At 42.7% G+C, this 22,067-nt stretch overlaps 1 long non-coding RNA gene across 1 annotated transcript; it reads right to left on the bottom strand.

The window, feature by feature from the left end:
- Window positions 1-1,998: 1,998 nt before the first annotated feature.
- On the bottom strand, window positions 1,999-14,420 carry LOC109179079. Its single transcript, XR_002053821.1, has 3 exons — window positions 14,410-14,420; window positions 11,532-11,536; window positions 1,999-2,083 (listed from the first exon to the last, which is right to left on the bottom strand). It is a non-coding gene; the product is annotated as an uncharacterized LOC109179079 (long non-coding RNA).
- Window positions 14,421-22,067: the final 7,647 nt, after the last annotated feature.

Genomic DNA, 22,067 nt, shown 5'->3' with positions numbered 1-22,067 from the left:
GTTGAACGCCGGAACAGACACATAGTCGAAACCGGTTTAGCCTTGTTAGCCGAAGGGTCGGTCCCTATGCAGTATTGGGACTATGCGTTTGAAACAGCAACGTGTCTTATTAATTACCTACCCTCATCGGCCTTACAATTTGAAAGCCCATATTTTCGTCTATACAAAGTGTCACCCCCATACACATTTCTTCGAGTTTTCGGATGTCGGTGCTATCCTCATCTTCGGCCTTATAATAGGCACAAGATTGAGTACCGCTCCAGTCCGTGTGTATTCCTAGGTTACCCTCCGTCTTTTAGGGGTTACAGATGTCTGGACCTAACTAGTGGAAAAGTATATATCTGTCGCCATGTCCGGTTTGACGAAGCTACATTTCCCTTTGCAGACTTGCAGGTTCAGGACTCCCAGAAATAGTCCACTACTACTGTACCTTGGGCAGTTGGACCCGTGATTACTCCTATGCCTCCGGCTGTTCCTATAGCTATGGCACCGCCCATATCGAATCCTACGCCGGGTCCCACAGAACTCGTGCCTAGAGCCATTGAAGGGCCCACTACGGCTCCCCCGGCTAGAAAACGAGCTCGGCGGCCTACTGGGACAGAGGGACATACTCATGTTATGCGGCTTCGCACTATGACTCGGGGAAAGGACGAGCAGTTTCATGCCCTCACAACTACCGTTGATCCATCGTGTTATTCCCAGGCCGTTGGGCACTCGGAATGGCGTGATGCCATGGATCAGGAGTTTAATGCTCTGTTGCATAACAATACCTGGCGGCTAGTGCCACCGCAGCCTGGTATGAATATCATAGGGTGCAAGTGGGTCTTTCGTACCAAACGCACTGCTGACGGGTCAATAGAACGCTACAAGGCTCGCTTAGTAGCCAAAGGTTTCAACCAGGTAGCTGGTGAAGATTTCTTTGACACATTCAGCCCTGTGGTCAAGCCTACCACAGTCCGGTTATTATTTTCTCTAGCGGTATCCAATGGTTGGATCCTGCGCCAGCTGGACGTACACAATGCGTTTCTCAATGGCCGTTTAGCCGAGACTGTGTACATGAAGCAGCCTCCGGGGTACGAAGACCCCACACATCCTGATTATGTTTGTCATCTCCAGCGCTCACTATACGGTCTCAAATAAGCTCCCCGAGCTTGGTTCAAGAGACTACATGACTTTTTATTGTCTGCAGGATTTCTGTCGTCGAAAACAGGTGTATCCCTGTTTCACTATACATCAGGGTCATCTCGAGTGTTTTTGCTAGTATATGTTGACGACATCATCATGATGGGGACTGATGCAGCACTCATAGATCAAGTGTTACAGCGACTTTCGACAGCTTTTAAGATCCGGGATCTTGGTACTCCAGGGTTCTTCCTCGGCATAGAAATAGTGATTCGCGATAGTGGGGTCTTTCTCTCACAGAAGCGATACATGGGGGATATTCTCACTCGGGCAGGAATGGTTGACTGTAAATCACTTGGCACGCCAGCAGCCGTCTCCAAGTCTTCATCCACTGTCACTACGAGTCTTTATGATAATCCCACTCAGTATCGACGCATTGTCGGCGCCTTACAGTATCTCACCATCACTCGGCCGGATCTATCTTTTGCTGTCAACCGGTTGTGTCAATTCATGCATGCTCCAACAGACGATCACTGGGGTTTAGTCAAACGGGTCCTCCGTTATGTCAAAGGCACCCTCGACTATGGCTTGCGTCTGTCACCATCTACGTCCTCGGCTATTCATGCCTACTCTGACTCGGACTGGGCTGGTTGTCCCATTGATAGAAAGAGCACCAGTGGTTATGTGGTCTATTTAGGGACTAATCTTATATCCTGGCTTTCTAGGAAACAGCGGACAGTCGCACGATCCTCAACTGAGGCTGAGTACAAAGCCCTAGCTGATGTGTCTGCGGAAGTCACTTGGATAGTCTCACTTCTTCGTGAGCTAGGGCTTCATACTGGTGCACCATCCACTCTGTGGTGTGACAATCTTGGCGCCACCTATCTATGTGCTAATCCCATGTTCCATGCTCGAACGAAGCACGTAGAGATTGATTTTCACTTTGTTCGTGACAAGGTCGCTTCCGGTGAGTTCATAGCCAGCTTCGTATCCACTAAAGATCAGGTTGCAGATGTTTTCACCAAACCTCTCCCGGGCCCACGCTTCGCGACTCTTCGGGACAAGCTCAATGTTGTAGCTCACCCACCTTGAGCTTGTGGGGGCGTGTGAATAATGTTATTATTTAATATGTTATTTCTTATATTGTAATAGGGATTAAGTTATGTGGTGCTAGTTGTTTTGACTTAGACTAGCCTAGTATGTAGGAGAAGTTTATGTAATCTCTACCTCTTTAGTATTGTAATCTGATCAGATGAATACAGTTTGAATTTCCTCTTCTCATCGGGTTGCATGTGAATGTTTTGAACAGATGTGGATAACTGATGTGCCTGTATATTGCCATTGCATCTTGATAGTTTTGAATCATATACCTAGCTCCACCTGTGAATGATGATGGTAGTATAATTCTTTTACCCCGAGCTGTGGGATCTAATTCGCCCCTTGTTAATGCATCGCTCAACTCCTGATAAGTTTCACACCACAACGACTTCTGATGAGTTCTAATGTAGATCAAGCGTGCATATTCGATCATTGTATTTGCATCAACCAAGTATTGTTGAAATAATCTCCTAGAATACAACAATGTATGCTTCTCATTTACCTTCTCATGTATATAGAATGGGAAATACTCTATAGGGCTAATTCGTGTCCTATCACCATGATGTCCTTGGCATCATGCATAAAAAAATGTAATATCTTCACGATAACCATCTTCGCCATATGGGAACAATAAAGGGTACTGTAGCGGCAAATATGTAGGGTTCAAATGGTTTATTCTCTTCAACTGTCCAGTCATGCTCTCGATCAATATGTCTAGATCACCCATTGATGGATCTAGGTCCCCGATAATAAGTGCAGCCACCTCATTAGCGGTAGGCAAATTGTATGTCCTTCCATCTTTGTTCCGCCTGCCTATTAAATTCATTTTAACCTCAACACCTGGATTAGACTGGATTTCAGTTCTTGCCATTCTGAAACATTTGACCAAAAGTTAATGTCCTCTAAGTTAATGTCTCTTCTGCATATGAAAAAAACACGAGTAAGTAAATAATAGTTGTCATTGTTGGTGAAAGAGAGACGAAAGGTATAACGTATTTATATTTAGATACTTACGTAACAGAGTTGATGCGATTGTTAATCTCATTATCTGTATCGTAAATATATAGCTGTGCAAACTTTGGCATACAAAATTCTCTTGGAACCAAGCTTCCAATCCAATGATAATTTTGACCACTTATCCTAAAAATCGGCGGAGCGTTATCGGTGTTGATTGACCTATTGACTCTACCTCCCAGAGACATGAAGCAGAACATGTTGTTATACCTTCTAATATTATTGAGGAAGTGTCTGCTTTGTTCATTATCGTCAAAGTATAGACTCTGGAGAACAGGAGGAGGATCATTCATGCGAGGTAATTGTATCTTGCCCTCGTAGCAACACTTTGTGTATTTTGGCAATCCTCGTGTAACATTTTGATTTGAGCGCTCGTGTCGCCAGAATAAGGCACCACAATAATTACAGGAATGAGCATCATCTCCAAGGTCCAAATAAGAAATCTAATTACATAAATAGTTTATAATTAACGCATACGTTTGGTTGTTTGATGAAAATGAACATAACTAAGATTTGTGAGTTCATAAAAAATTCACCATATCTATTATTTTCAGATACGCATTGTTCAAAATCCGTATTTAAATTCCTTGAATTTGTTCTTGGCCATGTTGTATTGAAAGTTCTCACAACTGACCGCAAAACACAATTAGAATGAGGATGTGTTACTCTTTGCACTTTAAAAAGCATAATTAATTGTTAATTATTGTTGTAATAATGTTAAAAAGTTAGGAAAACAAAATAGGAATAACCAAGATTACAAAAATCGTGAACCGTGTAATCTAAATTACCGTTTGATACATCAGCTAATGGTTGGCGTGATGAAGACGTTGAAGTTGACATATTTGACATATTAAAAGAACGTTGAGTGGAGGGTGGACACGTGTTGCGCATACGAACTGTATTTTTTTTATCAAAACATATTTAACTTGAGATTAAAAGTATATATATATATATATATATATATATATATATATATATATATATATATATATATATATATATTGTATTTTAATTAAAAAATATATAACCTAAATTGTAGCATTACAACAGATGAAGAAATAGGCAATATTAATATAGAAAAATGATACCATCTATTGTGACGGTGAACAGTGTGCCCGATTGTATATCAGTGTTCAATGCGTATAATTAATTAGTCTATATTCTGTTACATTACGCAATATTTTGACCATGAGGTACCATAATAATATTACCATAATTAATTATTCTATATTCTGCTACATTATGCAATATTTTGACCATGAGGTATTACCATAATTAATTATTCCATGTTCTGTCATATTCTTCTACTATTTCTATTACCATAATTAATTATTCCATAGTCTAATTTTTTTTTTATTCAATTGAATCATTTATGAATTGGTTCATTTAAGTTGTATAAATTAAAAATGACAAAACTGGAACTACATACTTAAAATTAGATTTCTAACTTATCTAATTTTTGGAATTTCAGAGTAAATTTTTAATCGTAAATATGATGGTAAGAATAATTCTTATGCAATATACGTGATAGTGTTAATTCTCACGTAAGCGGTGAATAAAATAACACAAGAACAATTAAAGTAATTAAAAGTCTTTTATTGATCAAGGTGAAGGTCCTAAGTACAATCTATAATGGCTATTTCGAGGGCCGACTGACTGCGGTCGGGATGCTCTGAGAATAGCCTATCGATCGTCCAAAAGTCCCTCACACTGTTGCACCAGCGGGTATTTATAGCCGCTGGGCCGGAAACACAAGTCCGGCCGTTCGGCATGTCACCCACGTAGCAATGACGTGTCTTCTCCCCATAAGCCCTGCCTGTCAACGCCTAACGCTGCCACGTGCCTTATCTCAGCTCCGTCGCCTAAGGGCCATTGATCGGGATTTTGAGCTTCGGTCGGGTGATGCCCAGTCGACAACCGACCGGGTTCTTCTAAGAGAATCCGACCTGTAACCTGCGTAAATAAGAAAAGAAAGACGAAGGCATGTCGGTGGGGGTATTCCCTACCAAGAGCCCCCAGCCCGGGCCTTTTTGACCGCCCGGGAGAAAAAAGGGACGGGATGAAGAAGTCCAACCGTCGGCCGTCAAACCGACCGGCCAGCTGTCATTCCCTCACGCCACGTGTTGACCTCTGTCGGCCTCTGCGACCCTATCAGTCACCTCGGAGTCTGGACTGGTCGCGTCACGCAAGTGGGCCGTTTCCCGCCCAAAAGTCTTCCTATAAATAGGCCTTCATGGAGTTCATTTGAACTTTTACCAATCTTCTGAGTCGATCGGAACATCCAGAGCATCCCGAGCGAACACTCCAGTAAGCTGGTCGAGCAATCAATTTTCAGCTTTCTCCGTCAAGTACTATCAATCGGTAAGTCCTTCTTCTTTAGCTTTTTATTCGCTTCTTTCACATTTTCTTTCCATAGCCAACTCTAGGCCTTAGCTGACCACGACCCGGATATCCCGAACCCTAACATAATCCCGACTGGCCTTTAGGTAGACCCAATGTCAGATTCAGATAGTCAGAACGTCTCCATCGCGGATTATGATGATGCGGTCGAGCAAATAAGCGACGAGGTGGACATCATGTCCTATTCGCCAGAGGTCGTTCAACGACCACAGAAAATCCCCGAGCAACGAAGGTCATCTAGCTCAGAGGGAACGTCGAGCTCGAGTGGATTGGGCAGCTCGAGTAGCAGGAGCAGCCAGACGACAACGAGCGGACAAGGTTCCCCGTCGGATGGCGTTCGGGAAACGCCGACCGGGACTATTGGGGATTACCCCCAAGCCGCACCTCGGGCAGATGATCGGGAAAACACACCGGAGCCGGTCGAGGAGGACCCGGCCGCTCCGGCTGCACCGGCTGCCGATGGATTCGCATTCCTAAACAGGGATAGCGTAGAGCAGCAGATGAGCAAGCTAACGAAAGGCGAAGCGGCCAAAATCGCTGCAAGGCTCAATGGTCGGGTGGAGTTCAACACAAGCCGGCAGCTCGGGAATATAATAGACCGCCATCAGGGAAAATGGATCGGGATGCATTTTGACTCTCTGATGGCCCCGATCAGCTTCCCCTTCCCGGCCCTCTTGACGGCATTTTTGGGCTACTACCTGCAGGTTGTCCCGGCCCAGATCTGCCCGAACGCCCACAGGATTATCGCCTGCTTCCCCCAGATTTGCGCCCGGCACGAAGTGGCCTGCACGATGGAGCTCTTCAACTTCATCTTCCCGGGCAGATTTATGCTCGATCGACAACTTGCCCGAGAACAACCGGGGGTGGGAAAATAGGATTTTTTCGGTCAAGTATGACCCTTGGATACTCCCGGTTGAGAGGGTGTGGAGCACCCACTACAGAAAACAAGTGACGCCGGTCGAGACTCAAGCTCTCCGGGACGTCGTTGCCAAGATCTCGAGTGAGGTCTACGAATATAGGATCTTCTGCACGGCCGAGCGTTACGAGGAAGCCCGATTGCCCCCGCCGCAGTACGACCTGCCCGAGAAGTACGTGCCCAAACCAATGGGGGTTACAATTGCAAGGGAGGCCGTTCGGGTCGAAACAGCAGATGAAGGTCTAGCATTAACCAATCGTCCCCGACCCAAACTTCCCGATCCCCCCATATTCCCGATCTAACCGCCTTTTCTTATTTGTTTGCAGAAATGGCCGGCTTTGATGAAGACGAGGCGCCCCAAGCCCCCATAGCCAAGATCGTGCTGGGGAAGAAGAAACCCAAGTCCAAGCCAGTCGGGAAAGAACAAATCCCGACCGCGCGGCCAAAAGGCGCAGCAGCAACCGTCACCACAGCCGAAGGCTATGTGGTCGACGCCTCAGACGTTCTTGTCACTCGGGTGACTGCCCCCAAAGGCAAAGAAAAAGTGTCCGAGAAGGGGGTCGCGGAGAGTGGCGCGCTGAAGCGCCGAAGAGAACAACGCAGCCCGAGCCCCCCGGCCGGGGCCACTAAGGGCGACTCGTCGGTCCTCGCCCGGATTGGCAATTGCGGTCCGGTCAAGGAAGATTTAACCCAACTCACCCCTCCTCTCTATTATAGTTTTCATCATAAAGTTGCCGTTTGATTCCAAAGTTAATTCTTACATCGAATCTCTACTTGCCGTTGCCGATGACGAGAGTTCCACGTTGAAGTTGATACCACTGGCAATAGATCCTCCTGAGCATTTGAAGGAGCACCCCAACAAGACGGTCTTCTTCCGTTTTTTTTTTTGAAATCTCTTCTTCCGTTTATTAGTTGAATCTCATAAACCTAAAGTCAGGAATTGCATTAAGGGGATGAAGGATTCGAGGCTAGCTGGGTTTGTTGTGGACATGTTGTAACACCCCTAATTTTTAAAATATGTTAAAGCCTATGAAATAAAGACAAAGTATCATTAATCATCCAAACAAAGCGGAACTAACAACGTAAGTACCAGGGTGTTATGCCACATCCTGACACAAGCCTTTAGCCAGCAAGTTTAAGGGGTGGTCCGTGCCTTTAGCACGATAACCGAGCACTCGTTGTGCTATCCGCCAACAATTCATTTCCACCAATCACAATCTCATTATCATCAATCTCAACCATCATTGCGCAATGATCACAATATCCATCATCATTCAATCAAACAACATATAATCAACAATAATAATCAATGTATAATAGCAACGATACACACTACACATAAATTCCTAGAACGGTACTCAAAACATCATACGAGACTCATAAAAATCGAATGGAGTACAACGGGGCATAACGGGACACGGGGAAACAACAAACGAGGGAAAACGACCAGCCGCACCATCTCGTTCCATCGAGTGGGCGACGGGTGGAGGACCACCCACCGGTGGGTGGTCACATTCCAGCGGGTGCCCGGCGGGCAGTCTGTCCGCAGGAATCGGGCAGCTCTTGCCGCGGGTAGGTGGCGGGGGTTCGCTCCCCCCACCTACCCCCCACTGGTATGAAGGTAATATTTGGTTTGGTGTTCGTTCGTGGAACCCAAAACCATGTCCAAACGCATTCCAACACGTATCAACAACAACACAGATTCGATTAACAAAGATTGAACCAAGAATCATTCCAATTACATTCTAACACGATTCTTAAACATGCCAAGACTCGACATTAATCACATAATGGTTCAGGAGCGTCCGGAACCTCAAGAACATCAATAAATCTATATGCAAGGCCCTAAAGACAAGTCTCAGGCTAGACTCAACACCCGAGCATATATAAACCCACCCAAGAACTCCAAGAACATCACAACACGAGATTCACGATATAAACCCTAGGAACAAGCTCAAGACATAATTAAATACAAGATCATATTAATAACCACACAGGGCCATCAAGAATAACAATAATTCACCATATAAACCTAAAGACAAGCTCTAACAAGATATACATACAAAATCACACAATCAATCATTCAATCGGAGCCAATCAATAATCAATAGCAAGGAAAATAGGTTTTGTAAGACATGGGTTACCTCTTAGCCTTAATTAATCCTTCCTTGGCTACTAAGGTTCTTCTCAAAGATTTTCCTCCGATTGATCTCCCTAGGCTTGGTGATGGGAAATTCCCTGGCTAGGTTTCTTGGAAAATTCGTGTATTAGGACTATGAGAGGGGAAAAGGATTCTAAATGCTTTCTAATGCCCTATTTATAGAACTAGGAATCCTAATTAGAATCTGAATGGTAAATGCCCACTTCCTTTATCCCTAGTAGGCTTAAGACTCTAGTTTAGGCAAGGGTCCACGATACATGGTGGACCACATTAATTAATTAAATGGGATCCTAACCAAATTAAATCCTTTTTAATTATTATTAACGGGATTAATTCAACAATTAATCCCGGGTTTGAATGCCGTAACACGGGGTGTTACACATGTTCTGTACCGCCATAATGGATGTGGCTGACGAGTTGGGCCTCCCCACCTATGTGTTCTACACTTCCGGTGCGGCTATGCTCGGCCTTCACTTCCATCTCCAGAGCCTTAGAGACGACCATGATGTGGATGTCACGGAGTTTAAGGATTCCGACCCAGATCTGAGCATCTCCACTTATTCCAAACCCTTTCCGGCTAAGTTATTGTTGGCGGTTGCATTGCTTTAAACAGGCGGCTCAACCATGTTCCTGGACGTTGCCAAACGACTCCGACAGGCAAAAGGCATCCTCGTCAACAATCAACACCTTCTTCGAGCTAGAGCCACAAACTGCTTCTCCTCCTCCTTTGGAACTGTGACAGTCAGAACGCCGTTGTCCATGCTAGCCTTCACTTGATCCACCTTAGCATTCTCCGGCAGCCAAATCCTCTTGACGAACTTCCCGAAGCTCCGCAGGACGCGATGCCCTTCTCTTCCATCTACCGCTTCCGCTCGCCGCAGCTGATCTGAAAGAGATATGGAGATTTTGATATATGTGGCATATAGAGTTTTGAGATTTTAATTTATTTTGTGTATACAAATACGTAGAGGAGGAATAACAAGGAATTATACTCTCAACAATTGAAAGTACGATTTTACCCCTCTATTAAACGTCTACTTAACGACATTATGACGGAAGGACCAATATTATAAACATTTTGATAGTCAAGTGTCTAAATTGTCCAAATTGAAAGTCGAGGACCAATTGTGAAAAATCATGATATTCGGAGGAATAATGCTGGAATTAACTCTAAAATTTATTATTAATTTGACTATTAAAATGAGTTTGGGCGGGAAAAAGCATATGTGGATTGGGTCAATAAATCATAAATATTACCAATTGTTTGGTTAGAAAATAATCTTTATCAAATTAGAATTGATTAAATTGATAAATTATACTTAAGGTAAATATTACGAATTATTTGCTACATTACGCAATATTTTAACCGTGAGATACCATAATAATATTAACATAATTAGATCACCCCGTCTGGAAATTGAAAGCGAAAACGCTCTCTAATCAGGGCGATTATTTCCTTCGAACTCTTCTGCTATTTTAGGCAGTTTCCCAGCCTAGCCCTAGCCGTTACCGGCGGCCGATAGTGGGCGTCGGACCATGACGATGCCGGCTGAGGCGCCTGAGCCTCCGCCAGAAGAGGTGATGATGGAATCCGAGTCGTTAGAGCACACGAACAAGAAATCTCGATCGACCAAGTGTACGTTTGCAGACACTGTTGCTTCCCAGTCTCCCTTCAATGGCGGAGACCCTCTGTGCACGGAAGCTACCGAATGGGCTTTCACTGATCCGGTAATCGATCCCGATGTGGTGGTGGACGAACAAGCCCCGACAGATGGTCAGCCAAGAGTTCAAATCCCCATGCATGTGAGGAAGGAACTTTGCCAACAATGTTGCTTCGTGGCGAGATTCAACACCGCACCGACTATTTGTAAGGAATTCTAGATGGACCATGGAAGATCTTTGATAATTACCTAGTAATCCAAAGGTGGGAACCGAAATTTGATCCTGCTATGGCGAAGATCTCAAAGATGGCAGTTTGGGTTCGATTACTACGACTTGCGGTGGAGTATTTTAGAGACGATATTATAAAAAATATCCTCGAAGGTCTAGGCAAGCGGCTAAGCTAAGACTTGATCGGACTACGATAGCAATGGTCAAGGGTCGCTATGCCCGTGCAGCAGTAGAAGTTGATCTTGACAAACCGTTGGTGAATGAACTGTGGGTGGAAGATCAGGTTCAAACAATTGAGCACGAGAGTTTGCATGTGGTCTGCTTCACATGTGGGATGATAGCCCACAGCGAACAAACATGCCCGCACAACAAAGAAAAACAACCGGCAAATCATGAGATGGATTTAAATGAAACTCCTATAGCTAAACAAGAAGGAGATATTCAGCAAACAACTCCCAGCCCTACTCCACAGCTGACACATCCTACTGCCAACCCTCGCTATGGGCCTCAAACGATCGTGACAAAGAAAAACAAAGTTCAAGGTCATAAGACAACAAACAGACAGAACGCCCAATCTCGTGGGTCGGCTCGCCTGAATGATAACTAGTTTGCATCATTGGCCAACGTTGGTGAACAGAACGAGGAGGACCACCTGGCGGCATCTTCAGGAACGCCAGCTAAGGTTTGGGGTCAGAGATCCAAAGGTAAGTCGCCTGCCCTTTAGCCTCAACCCCATTCCCAACCTCAACCTTCTCCTCCCCATGTTGATCCGCAAGGCCAGGACCCATTTGCGTCTACCACGGTTCCCCAGACTACCACCAATGGTAACCCCAGGGGGTGTGGTGGAACATGGGCGGGAGGCGGGGGGGGGGGGAGGGGGATGTCCAATATGGCTGTTCCGGATACATGGAACCCGGAGGCCTACTTTACCCAAGCTGTTCACGTTCCTGCATTCTAGTTTGGCGGACCCTCAACCTCCTCGATTGTCGGGACTGTGGGGTCCACTCCATTAATGGGTGAGATCGCCACCTTGTGTCTCACGCCTGGGGAAGGCGGTTTCCCAACTTCCCCGCCATCTAAACCTTCTAAATGAAGGTCATCTCATGGAACTGTAGGGGCATTGCCAACAGGCAGGTCAGGAGGCATGTCAAGGAACTCCTGACTACGACCAAAACGGATGTTCTTTGTCTCCTGGAGATTCGGTCCCCTAAGGCTGATAACATGATTAAGTTAGCTTGCACTTTGGGCTATAACAATCATTTTATTGTCAACCCTCTTGGGTTTGCTGGTCGACTTTTATTAGTTTGAAAACAGGGTCATATCAACCTTGAGATAGTTAGTTCGACATCCCAAGCCATTCATGCTAAAATTAAGCAAAGGCCAGATGATGTTCTCATTTCTTTTAGCTATGTTAGACCTAACATGCTGGCTAAGTGCAGATTCTGGGAGGACTGTAAGGCTTTTGGTAGTTCGTTACAATGCCCCTGGATTGTCATGGGCGATCTTAACGATATTGCAGCGGTAGGCGAGCAATGGGGGAGTGAATCGGTCATCGCTACTGGCCTTCAAAGATTTGTGGATGCTTACAATCGTTGTGGGCTCATCGACCCAGGCTACTCAGGCTCAAATTTCACTTGGTACCGGTTTTGCAGGGAACAGAATTACCTAAATGCGGAGGCTTGACAGGGTGTTATGGAATATTTCGGCTCAACAGACCTTCCCTGAAGGTAAAGTTAGGGTTTTCCCCAGGCTTCACTCCGATCACAGCCCCCTGATGTTCATCGAACAAGTAGGTCAGCCACCGAAACTACACCTCCGTCCGGTTCGTTTAGAAGCTGCGTGGTTAACAAAACTCGACTACGAAAAATTTTGGAAAAATGCTGCTTCTCATGGTGCTCAGAACATTGAGTCCATTATCGCTATCGTCACTAAAGATAGCATTCGCTGGAATAAAGAAGTGTTCGGGAACATTTTTGACAAACTCGGCTTTCGCTTAGTATTTCGAAAACCAACTCATGCGTCAAAGATGTGGGATGAATCCTGGATTTTTATCGTTTTCTAGGGATGACAAATTGGAGTCACCAAACGATAGCAACCTCGAGAAAGAGGTGTGTGTGTGATTGAGCAAGTGTCATTTTTAGTTCAAGTTGTAGCAAAGAGTAAACAACAATCAAATAACAAACAATTTAACTAACAAATGAAATGAATAGGGTTGAATTGCTAGTTTCGCTTATGATGCTATTTGGATCTTTTGCATTAGGGAGAATGTTGCATATGCAATCATCTTAGGAGTTGCTTTTATCCTTTCGTTCTTCAACTACTAGGACTCGTCTTAGTAGACAATAGAAATCCCCTTTGGGCTCTTAAAGTCTCTATGACCTTTCCTCGAACATGTTGCCTACACTACTTCCCCAAACCTAGTCCTCTCGGATCCATAGGCTAGGAAATGTCATGGATAGAAACTTCAAGTGATCTAGCAATCTTTAACCTAGATCACTTGCTTAACACGACCCTAGGAGGTGGCCTAGCTCCATAGGATGCATACAAACTGTTGGGAACTTTTAAAGGGAAAGGCTTCTTTTTGCCTAACCATGTTGTCCCACATTGGTAGAATAGCCTCTTATTTCCCTTCTTATATACTCCAAGGCTTTTAAGTTAGTTTGAAGTGTTCTGAGAAGGGAAAGGAGGTAAACTTCGCGCGCGCCGCCGCCGTCGTCCGTCCAGCTCGTCACGACGCGCGGTGTGGTGGGGTCAATGTTTTGCTCCCGACACTTCTTTCTTACCCTATTTTTGTGGATCTTTTAATAACCTTGTCCGCACAACTCCATGAAGGAGTGTGCAAAGTTAGTCTACTGCTATGTTATAGCGCTACAAAGGTGGGTAGTGAGAGGTGGGATGTTGCTACACTTTTGCTACATTATACTATAAATACCTGCTGTCAGTATTGCTAAAGGGACACAAGAAACAGTACAGACGCTACTGCTACTGCTTTTGAAATCCTTCTGTCAGCCTGTGTATTTTATTGCCTGCGAGTTTGTTCTGTTGTGCCTGTCGAAAGTATGCGACTCAATCCCTGGTCGTAAATGTTTTTAAGGTAGTGTGTTGCACACGATACAGAACCTTGGTTTTCCTTTTTCGTTCCAAACCTTACGTCCACAGTGCAGAAAAACTCAACAGTTAAAAACATTTATATACCAAGTCGAGTCACAAATGTCAGGAATACCAAACACTATGTCTGATATTACTCATATTCAACCACTCACTGGTGGTTTAAACTACAAGAGATGGGCTGCAAAATTAATCATGCTTCTGGAATCAAAGGATGTGGACTATGTCCTTTTTGCAGACCCAGCGACATTCAATGTGGCTACTACACAGCTTGCACTGCAGACCACGGCTTCAACTGCTGCGACTGACCCGAAGTCTACAGATGCTTCCAAGGACCCAAAGTCATCATCAGCGCAAGATACATCAGCAGCCGAGGCAACTCGCATCAAATACGAGAAAGATAACAAGACTGCCCGGACAACCATTCTTCAACGTGTAAGTTGTAACACCCCGTGTTACGACCCCTAAAACTAATTAATCATTTAACCAATTATTCAAAGAAAGAATTAAATTACAACAATTAATTAGGAAAAAGCCCACCATAGTCCGTGGGCCCTCATCTCTAAACCCAACCTCTAGTCCTAAAAGGAATAGAGTTAGCAAGCCTATAGTATTTGGGCCCTAATTAGGACTCTTAAATATATAAATAGGGGACATAGGAGGCACCTAGAACCCCCACCACAATAATCACTCACCACACAAGGAGCTCCAAGAATTCCCCTAGGAGAAATCAAGAAAGAAGAAAGACTTAAAGAAAGATCCTTCATAGCCAAGGAAATTAATTAAGGCTAAGAGGTAACCCATGTCTCAACAAAACCTATTTTCCTAGTTATGATCTCCCTCTTAGGCATCCTCCTATATTCTTGTGTCTTGATGAATTGTTATGATATCGATGATGTGATCTTGATAATTGGTGATATGGTTTTATCTTTATATTCTTGATGATGATAAGGGTTTCTTGATGATTGTGTGATGTTCTTGATGAATCTTGATATTTCTTGATATTAAAAGATGGGTTACATTCTTGATGATTTAATTGTGATTAGAGCCCTAGGATGTAACGTGGAACTCGTATGATGTTATTCTTAATGTATTGGGTGGGAATTCGCATGGTTGGGGTGTTAATTATGTTTAGAAAGCATGATAGGATATGTGCCGTATGTTTCTCGCTTTTGATCCGTTAATTGTCTACGTGTTGCCATCACTTGCGTTTTAAAGTGTCTAAGCATGGTTTCGGGTTCCACAAAGGTTTCCGGGGCGTTATTGGTGAAAAAGAGTCAGTGGGGGGTAGGTGGGGGTAGGGGACCTGCCACCTACCCGCGGCCAGGATGGACGTCGCCGGCAGGCAGGCGACTGCCTGCCGGGCACCCGCTGCCCGGAAGTTTGCCACCGGCGGGTGACCCCTCACCCACCGGCTACCCGCTAGAAATTGTCCCACTTCGGGATCCCGGCTTCCCCGTTTGTTATTCCCCCGACCCCCGTGGTGTCCCAACGGACTCCGTCTATCGTGCCTATGTCTAGTTTGATGTTCGGGTACCATTCGTAGGATGAATGAGTCTTATATATTACATGCTAGTTGAATTGGTATCCCGTTGACCTAGGTGTAAGAAGTATGAACCCCTTAGGATTATTCTTAGTATGTGGATGATCACGCATAGGTTTCGTTATACGATTTCTCCCCCTTCCCAATGTGTCAATGTGGGTTGCATGTGTTTGCTATGTGTTATGTGTGCATGATACCCCAATTTGGTTGCGATCAAATTGGTTATTCCTGAGTTGCGGTTCAGAAGCTGGCTGCGGTCAAATTTACACTCTCGGGCTGCGATCCACCGTTTGGTTGCGATCAAACATTTTACATGAGCTGCGGTTCATATTCCTGGTTGCGGTCAAATGACTACTCTTGGGATGCGGTCCACTGTTTGGTTGCGATCAAACATTATGATGAGTTGCGGTTCATCGGTCGGTTGCGATCGACCCCTCCGTGTTGCGATACGGGGCAGGGTGCTGCGGGGCCGTGTCAGAGCTATATGCGCTGACCCTCATGTATGGGCATGCGATTGGTCCTGTGGCGCCAACAAAGTGTGCTATGTGATGAGATATGGATGGTTTGATGATTACGAATGTTATGAAAGTGTGACCATATGATACATGCTAGTAAACCGTATATGCTTGGTTATGAGTATTGGCTGTGCTTATCTCCATCTGTCGAGTCTGTTCCCTATGCTTGTGAATTATATGACTGTTGACTGTGCTTATCCCTATCTGTCGAGCCTATTCCCTGTTTTAAAAGCTAGAGTCTCTTAGGATATATCTTCATGCGTCGAAATGGTTTTTCTTATATCTATATATATGCCTATATGTATTGTATTTCAACGCGTTGGAGTGGGTTACCAGCATCTCTCGCTGAACAGATATATTTGGCTTTCAGACACAGAGGAGTAGTCACTGGAGCGCGCTAGAGTCTTGGAGCGTAGAAGTAGATAGTTTCCTTTTCGGCCTGCGTGCCACACTTATGCATTTACATTATTGAGGATATTAGTTAGTTAGCCTGTGCACCTGAGTTCTCTAGCTCAGGTGTGGCATAACACCCCGTACTCTTTATATTATGTTTTGGGATTCAATGAGAACTTACCTTCATTATATAAGTCTTAAAAGTTGAAAAATTTCGGGGTGTTACATAAGTGACCCGTTGTTTGATATGTTTTCTGAATACAAATCTGCAAAAGCAGAATTACTGCTTTGTTCTGGAAAACATTTACTGTTGCAAAATGTGCTCTATGTCCCTTCCCTTCGAAGAAACCTCATTTCCGGAGGCCTTTTAAATAAGGCTGGAATTAAGATGGTTTTTGAGTCTGACCGTCTGGTTATGACTCGTTGTGAGAAGTTCATTGGGAAGGGATATCTGCGTGGAGGTCTTTTTGTACTAGATGTCTCTATAGTTAACAATCACTCTGATGTATCTGGATCTTCTTTGACTACTCGTGATAATAAGAATGTTTCCTTTGTTTATACTGCTATATCAGTTAATGTTTGGCATGCTAGATTAGGACATGTTGGTGCAAAATGTTTAAATAGACTGAAAAACATGAATATGCTACCAAAACCTGTCTAATGACACATGTGAACAATGTGAAACATGCGCTGAGGCAAAATTTGCTAGAACATCCTTTTTAACTGTAAAGCATCGTACTTCATCATTGCTAGAATTGGTTCACACTAATTTAGCAGACTTTAAAACCACTGAAAGTCGAGGTGGTAAGCGTTACTATATAACGTTTATTGATGATTTTTCCCATTATACGAAATTATACTTGTTGAGAACAAAAAGTGAAGCCGAACAAAAGTTTGTTGTTTTTAAAAATGAAGTAGAAAATCAGTTGGAAAAAAGGATCAAAAGGCTTAGATCCGATAGAGGAGGAGAGTATGAATCAAATTTCCTGAAAGATCTGTGTGAATCTTCCGGCATTATACACGAAGTAACTGCACCCTACACACCCCAACAAAATGGCATAGCAGAAAGAAAAAATAGAACTCTCAAAGAGATGATAAACGCCATGCTAATCAGTTCAGGTGCTTCTGATTCATTGTGGGGGGAAACTGTTCTAACAGCTAACCACATTCTAAACCAGGTCTTGCACAAAGGGTTTGAAAAAACTCCTTATGAACTGTGGAAAGGACATGCGTCCAATCTTAAATACTTTAAAGTGTGGGGGTGCTTGGAAAAGGTGGGACTCCTGTCCTTTAAAAGGCTCAACTTGGGACCTAAAACCTTAGATGCCGTTTTTGTTGGGTATGCTGAAAATAGTGCAGCTTATAGATTTATGTGTTTAGAAAACCGTACAATATGTGAATATAGAGATGCAGTTTTCTTTGAACACGTGTTTCCCTTAAAGGGTGCTCTTGAACTAGATGCGAATAAAGTTCAACATAATCTTTCTTTCCCTGATTTCTCATATAATTCAGAAGAGCCTAGAAGAAGTAAAAGGCCTAGAATTGAGAAAAACTTTGGCTCTGACTTCATAACATATATGACTGAATTGAAAGATCTAAATGAACTGTGTGATCATTTTATATGTCAACTTGTGTTAGAAGAAGAACCAAAATTCATTCAAGAAGCTATGCGATCTGTAGACGCTACTCTATGGAGAGAAGCAGTCAAAAGTGAGTTACACTCCATACAGTCTAATCATACGTGGGAAATAGTGGATTTGCCTAAGGGTTGTAAACCCATAGGCTGTAAATGGATCTTCAAGAGGAAATTGAGACCAGATGGTTCAATTGAAAGATTTAAAGTCAGGCTGGTAGCTAAAGGTTTCACACAGAAATTCGGTGAGGATTACTTCTATACCCATTCACCAGTAACAAAGATAGCTGCCATACGTGTTCTGTTTGCTTTAGCATCTTTACACAGGTTGATAGTACATCAAATGGATGTAAAAACAGCTTTTCTCAATGGTGAACTAGAAGAGGAGATCTACATGGAACAACCCCCCCGGATGTGTTGATCCAGGACAAGAAGGAAAGGTATGCAGACTTAAAAGATCCCTTTATAGCTTGAAACAAGCCCCTAAGCAGTGGTATGAAAAGTTTCATAAAACTTTGTTAGAGCTAGGTTATTCCACTAACCGCTCAGATGCCTGCTTATACACAAAAGAGGTAGAGTCTAGCATAGTAATTATCTGTCTCTATGTAGATGACATGCTTATCTTTAGCTCAAGTATAGGAGCTATAAAAGAGACTAAAAGAACTCTGTGTGACAAGTTCGATATGAAGGATCTTGGGGAGGCTGATGTAATACTCGGGATAAAGGTTACAAAAACGGAGAAAGGTTACCTTTTATCCCAAAGTCATTACTCGGAGAAACTCCTGAAGAGGTTTGAGAGTTATGATGTAACTCCGGCGAAAACCCCCTATGATCCCAGCATCAAATTATCAAAGAGCATAGAGGCCAGTGTGTCTCAAGAAGAATATGCAAAGATAATTGGGAGTCTAATGTTCTTGATGAACTATACTAAACCAGATCTTGCATTTGCTGTGAATAAACTCAGTCGGTATACTCACAACCCTGGTATCTCACACTGGGATGCACTGAGAAGGGTACTTCGGTATCTAATAGGCACGTTAGACTGGGGCCTTAACTATAAGGGCAACCCAGCTGTGCTCGAAGGGTTCTGTGATGCAAACTGGGTAAATGACGCTGATGATGTAAGCTCGACTAGTGGATACGTGTTCACTATGTGTGGAGTCGCGATATCATGGAAGTCAACCAAACAATCCTGTATAGCTAGATCAACTATGGAATCAGAGTTCATAGCACTAGATCTAGCAAGTCAGGAAGCCGAATGGCTGAGAAATCTTTTGGCAGACGTGCCATTGTGGGGGTGCCCTGCACCTGCTGTTCCCATACATTGTGATTCCCAGACTGCCATCTGTGTTGCGCAAAACAGTGTCTACAATGGGAAAACAGTGCACATAAGAGTCAGACATGAGTCTGTACGACAGTTGATAATAAATGGGGTAATCACAATGGTTTTTGTGAAGTCTGAAAGGAATGTTGCAGATCCTTTCACGAAGGGCCTAAATAGAAAAGCTATCCTTGATACATCAAGGGAAATGGGTCTGGAACCCACATGCTCTGTAGCCAATCATAGTGGTCTACATTGAGGTAAACTTGACAGAGTTGAAGGTCTATACTGGAATAGACCTGACAGGGGATAATTGAGGGTCAAGAGTATGACCTCACATAATTCAAGGCGACCAAAGCAAATTAAGTGCATTAAGTTCAAACTTTGTCTATTCGATGAGTTCAAGATCAAATTCACTCCCGCATAGAGAAGTACTTGATGTCACTATATGACAGTTCAAGTTTTATACACTGGAATGAAACTTTGCTTTGATTGTGTTCAGGCAATGTCAGCATCATCTTAAATCCCTTTTCATGGTGGGGGATTGTTGGGAACATTTAAAGGGAAAGGCTTCGTTTTGCCTAGCCATGTTGTCCCACATTGGTAGAATAGCCTCTTATTTCCCTTCTTATATACTCCAAGGCTTTTAAGTTAGTTTGAAGTGTTATGAGAAGGGAAAGGAGGTAAACCTCGCGCGCGCCGTCGCCACCGTCCGGCTCGGCTTGTCACGACGTGGGGTGGGGTCAACGTTTTGCTCCTGACACTTCTTTCTTACCCTATTTTTGTGGATCTTTTAATGACCTTGTCCGCACAACTCCATGAAGGAGTGTGCAGAGTTGGTCTACTGCTATGTTATAGCGCTACAAAGGTGGGTAGTGAGAGGTGGGATGTTGCTACACTTTTGCTACATTATACTATAAATACTTGTTGTCAGTATTGCTAAAGGGACACAAGAAACAGTACAGACGCTACTGCTACTGCTACTGCTTTCGAAATCCTTCTGTCAGCCTGCGTATTTTATTGCCTGCGAGTTTGTTCTGTTGTGCCTGTCGAAAACATGCGACTCAATCCAGGGTCGTAAATGTTTTTAAGGTAGTGTGTTGCACACGATACAAAACCTTGATTTTCCTTTGTCGTTCCAAACCTTACGTCCACAGTGCAGAAAAACTCAACACAAACCAATCCAAGACAACAAAATCCAAGCATAGCAAACATTCATCACCTAATCTAAGAATTAAGTCACATAAACATCATAATCAAAACTTCACAATTCAAACCCTAGGAAATCTAGCCAATCATTGCCCAAGCATTCAACATTGTAATCACAAATCTAGCTAAGCAATTGAAATAGAAGAGTAGTAGAAAATACCAAGTGGTACGTTTGAAGGATAGTGGACAAGTTATATAAATATTCAACCCACGTATGCTCCAAAAGAGATACGAGATTATAGTATAAAATGATAAATTCTCATGACAATCCTGAAAATTGTAACATATCCCTTCTCTACACATTTTGAAACAATGACTTTACACTAAGCTATGTAGAACTTGAAGATTTTTATCTTCAGGGGGAGACGGGAAGTACATTTACTCGAATCAATCCCGTAGATTGGGTCTTAAAAGACTAACAATTGTACTCTTTTGCAACATATGAATGCATACATATCATGTACTCTTTTCCTCACTAGGTTTTTCCCATTGGATTTTTCTAGTGTGATTTTTAACGAGGCATGAGTATGGTATAGTAATATCAATGGGGGAAAAGTTGAAAATAAATACTTAAATAGACAAATCTCAAAAGCCTGAAGATTATGCCCTGAAGGCTTATGGTTGTACTCTTTTCCTTAACTAAGTTTTTTCCCACAGAATTTTTCTTAGGATAAGGTTTTTAATGAGGCAACCCAAACAATACATAAATTACTCATATATCGTGTACTCTTTTCTCGACTATGTATTTTCTCGACTAAGTTTTTCCCACACGGTCTTTCTAGCGAGTTTTTAACGAAGCATGATTATGAAAAAATAATGTCCAAGAGAGAGTGTTATAAATATTATCATCATGTATGTAGACATTATTATGTAACGGTCCTATTTATGTCCCCATTTATGTTTTCCGTTACGATTTGTAGTTTTATATATATATATCCTATTATGTACTTGAAGAGATTTGATGGAATGAAAGTTTACTCTTTTGCCTTTGCATTTTACTATTCTTCCTTTCTTTGTACTAGTATTTGCACCCGTGCGATGCACGGAATGAATTTGTTGCAATATAGTAAGAATACATGAATCGATATATAATTATTTAAATTAGAACATCCAATATTATATAGTGCAATTAAAGATATGGTTTGCATCGTTTATATATTTTGATGTTATTATTGTTTGAATTTGTGTAAATAATTGCTCAAATTAATAGCTAATGTCTAGATGTACACATATGGTGCTATAACTTTGAAGATTTTATTTATCATTATTTAGTATTTTCATAAATTAGGCAAATGTGCTCGTTCTCTAACAACTCAGTTATAGAAATGAATTGGTATCCTTATTCATTTGTATGGAAGATATATTTTTTTGTCAAGATATATAACAATTTTTTCATTTAAAAAAAAAAACTTAATATCCCCGATTATATTTACACATAATTGAAACCTCTTTGTAGACGATATTGGTAGTGACAACGCAATCTGGTTCATCTTCGTCTATAGCTAACACCTTCAATTCATCGGGACGGGTTATTTGGGTTAAATATATAATGGTAGAATATTACTCAATTAGTTATCCTTTTATATTTTCAGTCAATTAGTGATATCAGATTCATTTTCAGCAAATTATTTTTTTTTTATTTTCAGTCAATTAGAATATCAAATGCAGTGATATTTTTACCTAATTTTCGTTCCATTTTTAATTGATGATGTAGATATTATTATTAAAATATTTCCGTTCCATT

This window comes from Ipomoea nil, unplaced genomic scaffold, assembly GCF_001879475.1.
Source record: "Ipomoea nil cultivar Tokyo-kokei standard unplaced genomic scaffold, Asagao_1.1 scaffold0876, whole genome shotgun sequence".
Classification (NCBI taxonomy): Eukaryota; Viridiplantae; Streptophyta; class Magnoliopsida; order Solanales; family Convolvulaceae; genus Ipomoea; species Ipomoea nil.
This window is presented reverse-complemented; position numbering and strand designations above follow the sequence as displayed.